The sequence below is a fragment of the Indicator indicator genome, chromosome 31, assembly GCF_027791375.1.
Source record: "Indicator indicator isolate 239-I01 chromosome 31, UM_Iind_1.1, whole genome shotgun sequence".
NCBI classification, from domain to species: domain Eukaryota; kingdom Metazoa; phylum Chordata; class Aves; order Piciformes; family Indicatoridae; genus Indicator; species Indicator indicator.
The window spans coordinates 10,217,315-10,225,933 of record NC_072040.1 but is presented as its reverse complement, the minus strand read 5'-3'; positions in this window follow the sequence as shown (position 1 = coordinate 10,225,933).

The window sequence follows — 8,619 nt, the reverse complement described above, 5'->3', positions numbered from 1 at the left end:
CTGAGAGATTCCTGTGCACTCGTGAGGCAAGAATTGTGGTTTAATAAATGCAGAGAACAAAACCAAGCATAAAAAAGAATCATGTGCAGTGATTTCATTTTTGTTGTCTCTTTGACTGTAATTACTGTCTTAAGGACTTTAATTGCCTGGCATCTCCTCAAGTGCCTTGCCTGTGTGCCTGGGGGGAGGGGAGGCAGGGCAGTTTATAGTTTGCCATCAATGAATGAAGTACAAACAAGTTTACCTTGTCTGTAATCAACATTCCCATCAAAACAGTGGGAGAGGAACATGCAAAGAGGTCCCTTCACCTCACAGACCCAATCTGACTGCATTACCATCTGCTTTTTAATGACACTCTGCCATGTCATCCATACCTCAGAGGAGGACCTGGCAAACACCTCTGTAAGACCTGTCACCTACTCACTCATTCCTGTTTGGGACACAGAATGGGTTCAGCTGGAAAGACCTCTAAAATCATTGAGTCCAGTTGTTGACCCAACACCACCATGGTCACTGAACCATGTCCCAAAGTGCAGTATCCAGACATTTCTTGACTCCAGCACCTCCCTGGGCAGCCTGTTCCAATCCCTGACCACTCTTTCAGTACAGGAATTTTTCCTGATATCCAACCTAAACCTCCCCTGGTGCAGATTGAGGCTGTTTCTTTTTATCACCTGATACTAGGGAGAAGAGACCAACAATCATGGGGCTCCAATCTCCTTTCAGGGAGGTGTAGAGAGCAATGAGGTCTCCCCTCAGCCTCGTCTTCTCCACACTAACCAACCCCAGGTCCCTCAGCTGCTCCTCCCCAGCCCTGTTCTCCAGACAGCTTTGTTGCCCTTCTCTGGACCTGCTCCAGCCCCTGAATGTCCTTCTTGGAGTGACTGACCCAAAACTGAACCCAGCACTCAAGGTGTAGCCTCACCAGTGCTGAGTCCAGGGAGACAATCCCTGCCCTGCTCCTGCTGGCCACACCATTGCTGATCCAAGCCATGACACTGTTGTCCTTCTTGGCCACCTGGGCACACACTGCCTCATGTTCAGCTGCTGGCAAACAACCCCCCAGGTCCTTCTCTGCTGGGCAGTTTCCATCCACTCTGCCCCAAGCCTGGACTCTTCACGGGGTTGTTGTGACTCAAGTGCAGGACCCAGCACTTGGCCTTGTTGACCCTCACACAAATGACCTTGCCCCATCAATCCAGCCTGTTCAGATCCCTCTGCAGAGCCTTCCTACCCTCCAGCAGATCCACACTCACTCCCAGCTTGGTGTCATCTGCAAACCTACTCAAGGTGCTTCAATCCCCTCATCCAGATCATTAAAGAGAACTGGCCTGAGCCCTGGGGAACACCACTTGTGACTGACTGCCAACTGGATCTCATTCCATCCCCCACTACATTTTGGGCCCAGCCATCCAGACAGCTTTTAAGCCAGCAAACCTGGTTTAGTGGGCATGGTGGTGTTGGGTTGATGGTTGGACTCGATGATCTTGGAGGTCTTTTCCAACATTAATGATTCTATGATCCTATTCTCTTCTACAAACGTTCTGCTCTTGGCCAGTGATGTGGGGATGGGGTATGGGGACAGACACCCCTTGGGTCTGGCCCCACATGACCTCTCCTGCATGCATTCTAAGGTGAGAAAGTGGGGGTGTGCACCGAGGGGAAACATGTTCTGCTTTCTGCAGGCAACTCTGCAGGGTCATTCCCAATTGCTCTGGAGTGACACGCATCCAGCCCCTCTCAGCTGGAAATAATTTTTGCCTGGGGTGGAAATGGTGTGGAGGGAAACAAGAGGGAGTGACAAAAAAGAAGGCCATGCAGGATAAAATAAAACCAAAATACTCACAGGCTTCAGTAAGAAATGGTTAGACCCCGAAAGCCATCAGCAAAAGGCAGTGCAGTTAGATGAAGAAGATGGGAAAGCAAACTGCCTCCATCCAGGAGGATGGAGAAGCAAACTGCCATTCCTCACAGTCAGTGGAAACAAGAGAGTGTAGATGTGGCCATCAGTCTTAGCTTCCCACTTAAATTGGTGCAGGAGGCTGCTGCTGTTCCATAACAGCACATCCACAGCCCATCAGTCCATCCAGGCAGCAACTGCACCACCGGCAGGCTGAGCGTCCTCATGCAGCCAGCAGCCCATCCTGAAGGTCAGGAGCTCAGCTCTGGGCTGAGGGCAGCTCTTCCCTCTGCCTGAACTACCAGGCTGCCAGCAGGTGACAGTTAGTGTCAGTTCTGGTGGCCTCCTTCACTGGCCTCCTCCTGCTGTCCACTAGGACCCAAGTGAGCCCACTCATTTTGACATAAGTCACAAAGAACAGTGACCTTCTTGTGGCCTTCCAGGATCTGAAGGGGGCTACCAGAAAGCTGGGGAGGGACTTTTTAGGCTGTCAGGTAGTGACAGGATCGGGGGGGAATGGAACAAAGCTGGAAGTGGGGAGATTCAGATTGGATGTGAGGAAGAAGTTCTTCCCCATGAGAGTGGTGAGAGCCTGGAATGGGTTGTCCAGGGAGGTGGTTGGGGCCTCATCCCTGGAGGTGTTTAAGGCCAGGCTGGATGAGGCTCTGGCCAGCCTGCTCTAGTGTGAGGTGTCCCTGCCCATGGCAGGGGGGTTGGAGCTGGCTGATCCTTGTGGTCCCTTCCAACCCTGACTGATTCTATGATTGTAAGAACTGCTTCAAGACCAGCTAACAGCTTTCCATTACTACAGCTGAGGACTTTCTTCCTCATCAGCTGGTACAACCAGATGAACATTTCTCACCAGCTTTCTCAGTCCCATAGCCCAGCTTCTCCTCACAGCCTTTAATCAGCTGCTACACCATCTCCAGCAGTGCTGTCTCCCAGCTCCTGAAGCACAACCTCTTACTCTCATGGTATCATCCTGCTAAGCACACAAGCAATGTGCCTCTCACCCCAGGGAGGTTCTATACTGTGGTGGCCTCTTCTCATACACTTTTTTTTCCCCACAGTAAAACAAAAAGCTTCCCTGTTGAAATCACAAGAAAAGCAGCCCAGCTGACAGTGTCTCCAAAACTCAACACTACTGCTTTTACAACTGCTCTAAGTATCACCCCACCAGTGAGAACAAGAAGATATTGCTTATCAGGTGGACAGCTCTCCTTGAATAAGTTCCTTATAAAGTGCATCTTGAGATACCTGCACAGATGCTGCCAAGAATGATCTGAGGTCTCCTACTCATTAAGAGGCATAGGACAAGAGGAAATGGCTTCAGGTTGCATCAGGGGAGGTTTAGGTTGGACATTAGAAGAAACTTCTTCACTGAACTGGAACAGACTACCCAGGGAGGTGGTTGAATCCCCATCCCTGGAGGAGCTGAAAAGAGGCAGAGATGTGGTGCTGAGGGATATGGTTTAGCACCAGCCTTGGTAGAGCTCAAGAATGGTTGGACTGGATGATCTTGATGGTCTTTTCCAACCAAAACAATTCTATGATTCTGCAGGCAGAAATACAGACTCATAGACTGGTTTGGGTTGGAAGGGACCTTAAAGATCATCCAGTTCCAACCCCCTGCCATGGGCAGGGACACCTCCCACCAGCCCAGCTTGCTCAAGGCCTCATCTGACCTGGTCTTCAACACCTCCAGGGAGGGGACACCCACAACCTCCCTGGGCAACCTGTTCCAGTGTCTCCCCACCCCCACTGGAAAGAATTGATAGAAGAGAGATCTGAAAAGAGTCTGTCCAGAAATTTTAAATGTATTCATGAAAAAAAAAACACCAAACAGTGGAGCAGAGTGCGACAGCAGCCTCACTTCTCAAGAATTGGTTTCTGAAAGCTAGCATCCAGCCACCTACCACCAGAACCAACAAGAAATTCCTGACTTCTGGGAGCTCTGACCCTACATTTGTTTCCTCAGGGAAAACAAGATGTTTTGAGGCATTTCAGGTTGTCATCCACAACACGAGCTGCCTACACCAGAAGGAGAGCATTAACATAGAGAGCAGACGAGCACACTGAAGTCACTTTGGATGCAGACAGCTGCTCATGGTAGTAACTCTACAAGCCAAGGGTTCCACTAGGGAAGTGCCAGTCAGATAAACATGGGAAGAAACAAGACTCTCCAAACCTCTCCTGCTCTCTAGACCTTCTCTCCTCCCCCACCTACCCTCCCATCACATCGTGGAGCTGCTCTCTCTCTCTCTGGGTAGCATCCAGGTGAGATGAAAGCTGAATAGGAAAGCAGAGACTCACCAGGTTTAGTTTGGGTTGGTTATTTTTTTCCCCCCCACTCTGGAATTTTATGAAGTAGCTTAAAGATTAATGGAGTAGATGACAACTTTACATGGTGCTTTGAGCAAAAAACATGTTTTCTTCACTTCCTCACTGAGTTTTAATAAGATGTGAATGAGACATTGATCCAGACACTTGAGTTTACAAGGGGTATTTCAAGTAGCTTGAAGAAACCACTTTGTTGTCCAGTAGGCATAAACCAAGCACAATGCTTAGAGGCCACTTTACAGTAGGTTTGCCTTGAGATACAAACCCAAGAACCAATGCTTAGTCTGAAACAAAACCCTGCAGGAAACAACTGGTTTAAATGTCACTTTTTATTTTTTTTTTTTTAAGGTTAAGGACCAAAACCTTTAGGTTTCTATTTCCATAAGAGGCAAGGATAGACTCAACTCACACCATGCTCATTTTCTTTTAACCAACTTGAAAGCTGGGAAAAAAATAAAAAAAATCAAGATTTCCCCTCCACACTTCACTGTTCTTTTACATTTCCCTCTAGCATTTTTACCTTCAAGTAGAGAGACCCTCTGGGTCTATCTTTTTCTTGATCAAATCTTGCTTCAGTGCTTACTACATTTGTTACTTAGTGCTAGAATAGAAGGACTTTATTTCTTTTTTTAATCTTAATTTCCTCCTCCAGTTTTAAACCCTTGTCAAACAGAAGCAGTATTTCCCACACCTTGAATCCATCAAATTAATCCAGCAGAAGCACACCAGGGTACAGAAATTCATCCAGTTCCCAAACTGATGAGCTGTGACAAGATAGTTGGTAACATCTTCTCACCTCGCTTTCCCTCACCTCCTCGTTATCCTGTATTGCAAATCTGCCCTATGATTATATTCATGATTCTCAACCTATCTGTTAGCAGTCTGGAAGTGGAAACACCATCCTGGTTACACTCCCACTTGAGCACAGGCATGAGGAATCCTTTCCTAATGAATTACCTAGTGAAGTGTTCAGCCTGGAGGAGAGAAGGCTCTAGGGAGACCTTAGAGCAGCCTTGCAGTACCTGAAGGGGACTACAGGAGAGGTGGGGAGGGACTTTTGACAAGGGCTTGGAGTGATAGGATGAGAGGGGATGGATTGAAGCTTGAGGAGGGGAGATTTAGACTGAAGATTAGGAAGAAATTCTTTCCAGTGTGGATGGTGAGACACTGGCACAGGTTGCCCAGGGAGGTTGTGGATGCCTCCTCCCTGGAGGTGTTCAAGGCCAGGTTGGATGAGACTTTAAGCAACCTGGGCTGGTGGGAGGTGTCCCTGCCTATGGCAGAGGCTTGGAACTGGATAATCTTTAAGGTCCCTTCCAACCCAACCCATTCTATGCACCTATAAATTCATGACAGTTTCAAACACAAGTGTTGAATTCCCCTCCTTGCACCCAAGGGCATTCTTCTGCCACGTGCACAGCTGTGTGGAGCTACCCCCAGACACCAATCCATTAGGATTTCAATTAAGGCTAGGCTGGATGAGGCCTTGGGCAACCAAGTCTAGTTGAGAGGTGTCCCTGTCCATGGCAGGGGGGGTTGGAGTAGATGATCTCTGAGGTGCCTTCCAACCTAAGCCATTCTATGATTCTGTGATTGTCACTGTACTCCATACCCATCTTTACACATCTGTAACTTGCTTGTTGCAATGAGCCTGACTTTTTCCTTAGCTTCCTTAGATTTTTTTTTTTTACTCCTTACTTTGGTGTTTTTCAATGCCTAAAAGTGAAGGGAACAGCTTATACCTAAAAGTACTTTCAGTGAAAACATTTGTTCCAGGCCCTACTTAAGAGATATCAAAAATTGCCTCACACTATTTTATTTGAAACTCACTGGCAAAGGCAGGTGGAGCTCAAAAAGAAGGCATTTAAACATCCAAGAAGCAAAAAAGAAAGGTAACTTGCAAAGACTTCCAAAGAGATGAAACCAGAAATGAAGCTGCTTTAGAAGTGTGTCAAACACCCCAGAAAGAAGGCAAAACTACAAAGCCCTGACAGGATACTAAGGTTGTTTCTGCTTTGGGAAGATGAAACCATAAGTGTGTTACCCATGCTGCTTGGGATTGGCAGCAGCTTCAGAAAGCCAGTTGGGAAGCAGCTTGAGCCTGACACTGAAATCATGTTAGTCCCACTCTGCCTGCTTTAGCTGCAAAGAGAACTTGGGCAAAAGAACCAAAGCCAAAGGCTGAGGGATCCACATTGCCAACCCCTGCCAAAGAACAAACATTTCTCAAGTGTTTGTGCTGGAATGAAATCCTATTGCTACCAACACCAGGCAAGCTGAGAGAACTTAGTTCTCCTCACATGGCTGCATGGACCACAAGCTTTGCATTATCCATTCTGCCTCCAAGAAGAGTTACTCTTCCACTCCCAGTCACTAAGGAGTGTGCATTTCCAAACAGACACAGTGGGGTTTGGGTTGTTGGGGCTTTTTTTTGGGGGGGTTGTTTTGTTTTGTTTTGTTTTGTTTTGTTTTCCAGAGAAGCTCTGTTTTTATAGAGAGTCAGATAAGCAGGGTCCTGGCTGTGGCTACTGCCAAGATCCATACTTCAGCATTACCACAATAAAAGACAAAACAAAGTGTAAAATATGCCAAAGAAGCTAAACAACTCTTTCTGAGCTGGTTATTTATAGAATCATAGAATTGCTTGGGTTGGGAAAGGCCTCTAAGATCAAGGAGTCCAACCATTAACTCAACACCACCATGGCCACTAAACCATGGCCCCAAGTGCCATGGCCACACATTTCTTGAACACTTCTAGGGATGGGGACTCCACCACGTCTCTGGGCAGCCTGTTCCAGTCCCTGACCACTCTTGCAGCAAAGAAATTTTTCCTAATATCCAACCTAACCCTTCCCTAGAACAATTTCAGGTCATTTCCTCTCCTCCTAGCACCTACAACTACCTGAGGAGAGGTTGTAGCCAGCTGGGGTTTGGTCTCTTCTCTCAGGCAACCAGCAGCAGAACAAGGGGACACAGTCTCAAGTTGTGCCAGGGGAGGTCTAGGCTGGATGTTAGGAGGAAGTTCTTCACAGAGAGGGTGATTGGAGTCACCACCACTGGAGATGTTCAAGAGGAGCCTGGATGAGGCACTTAGTGACATGGTCTGGTTGATTGCTTAGGGCTGGGTGATAGGTTGGACTGGAGGATCTTGGAGGTCTCTTCCAACCTGGTTGATTCTATGATTACTAGGGAGAAGAGACCAACCCCCACCTCACTGCAACCTCTTTTCAGGGAGTTGTAAAGAGCAATGAGGTCTCCCTTCATCCTCCTCTTCTCCAGACTGAACAATCCCAGTTCTCTCCATATGCTTAGAACATCTTATTAGTTTCCCCCCTTCCTCTAAAAGCATTTACAAAGAATCAGCTATGGTCTCACAAATCAAAAACCTGATCTTGCAGTGGTCTAGGGAAAGCTTCCAGAAACTAGTGTTATGATGACAGGAAAAAGACAACATGTTTTCAAACCCTAATATGGAAACCAACACAGATAAAGTTGATAAAAGCCTACATGAGGCCCCATCTCCTGATAACCACAGACGTGGTCTGCAATAATTTTCCAGCAACTGCTGTGTGAAGCACTGCAGTTGGTATCACTCTCATCTCTGAGATGAGGAAGAGCACACACAAGCATCCTTTACATGAGCACTGCTTGTCATGACATTATTAGAAACACTGAGAAACTCTCTGAAAGGCAACAATTCAAGCAGGTTCCCTCTTTATCTGACGTTCACACACCATCTGGACTACAGCTGGTGGGCTTGTCTCATGGTATCTGTGCTCCCAGGGATGCTCTCCAACTTGTCAGCCTGACTCTCACACTTAGGTCCTCCTCATTTGGCATCAAAACAATGTGGGTTAATTACAGCACTTCAGATGTCTTGTGTAGTTGTGAACAGGGTGACTGCAATACAAGGGAAGGAATTTATCTGGCCCAGCCCTTGCAAAGAAGGGAGGAGGGAAGGAAGCTATTCAAGCCCACTTCAACTTCCTCACTCCTCCTCTTCCCCACGTTTCAGGCACAAGGAGAAAGCAGCCACCCCAAGCAGAACAGAGCTGAGGAGGACAATGTGAGAAAACTTCCCCTACTGAGAAGCTAAACCACAGACCCCAGGCTCCCACCCCTGCCTTGGCCACACACACCACAGGCTTCCGGCGCTGCTTCTCCAGAGCAGCATGAAGGCAGAGGACACTCAGTGATCAACCACTGATGGTTTCCTACTGCACCTCAGAGCTTCAGTGCTGCTCCTTCAGGTGCACTGCAGACACCTCCCCCAGCAAGAGCTCCCACCAGCCAGGCTAGTCCAGAGTTTGCAGCCAGCAACCCATACAAGAGCTCAGGACAACACTGGACCTCAATAAGTCAAAGTCAAAGCATCAGGC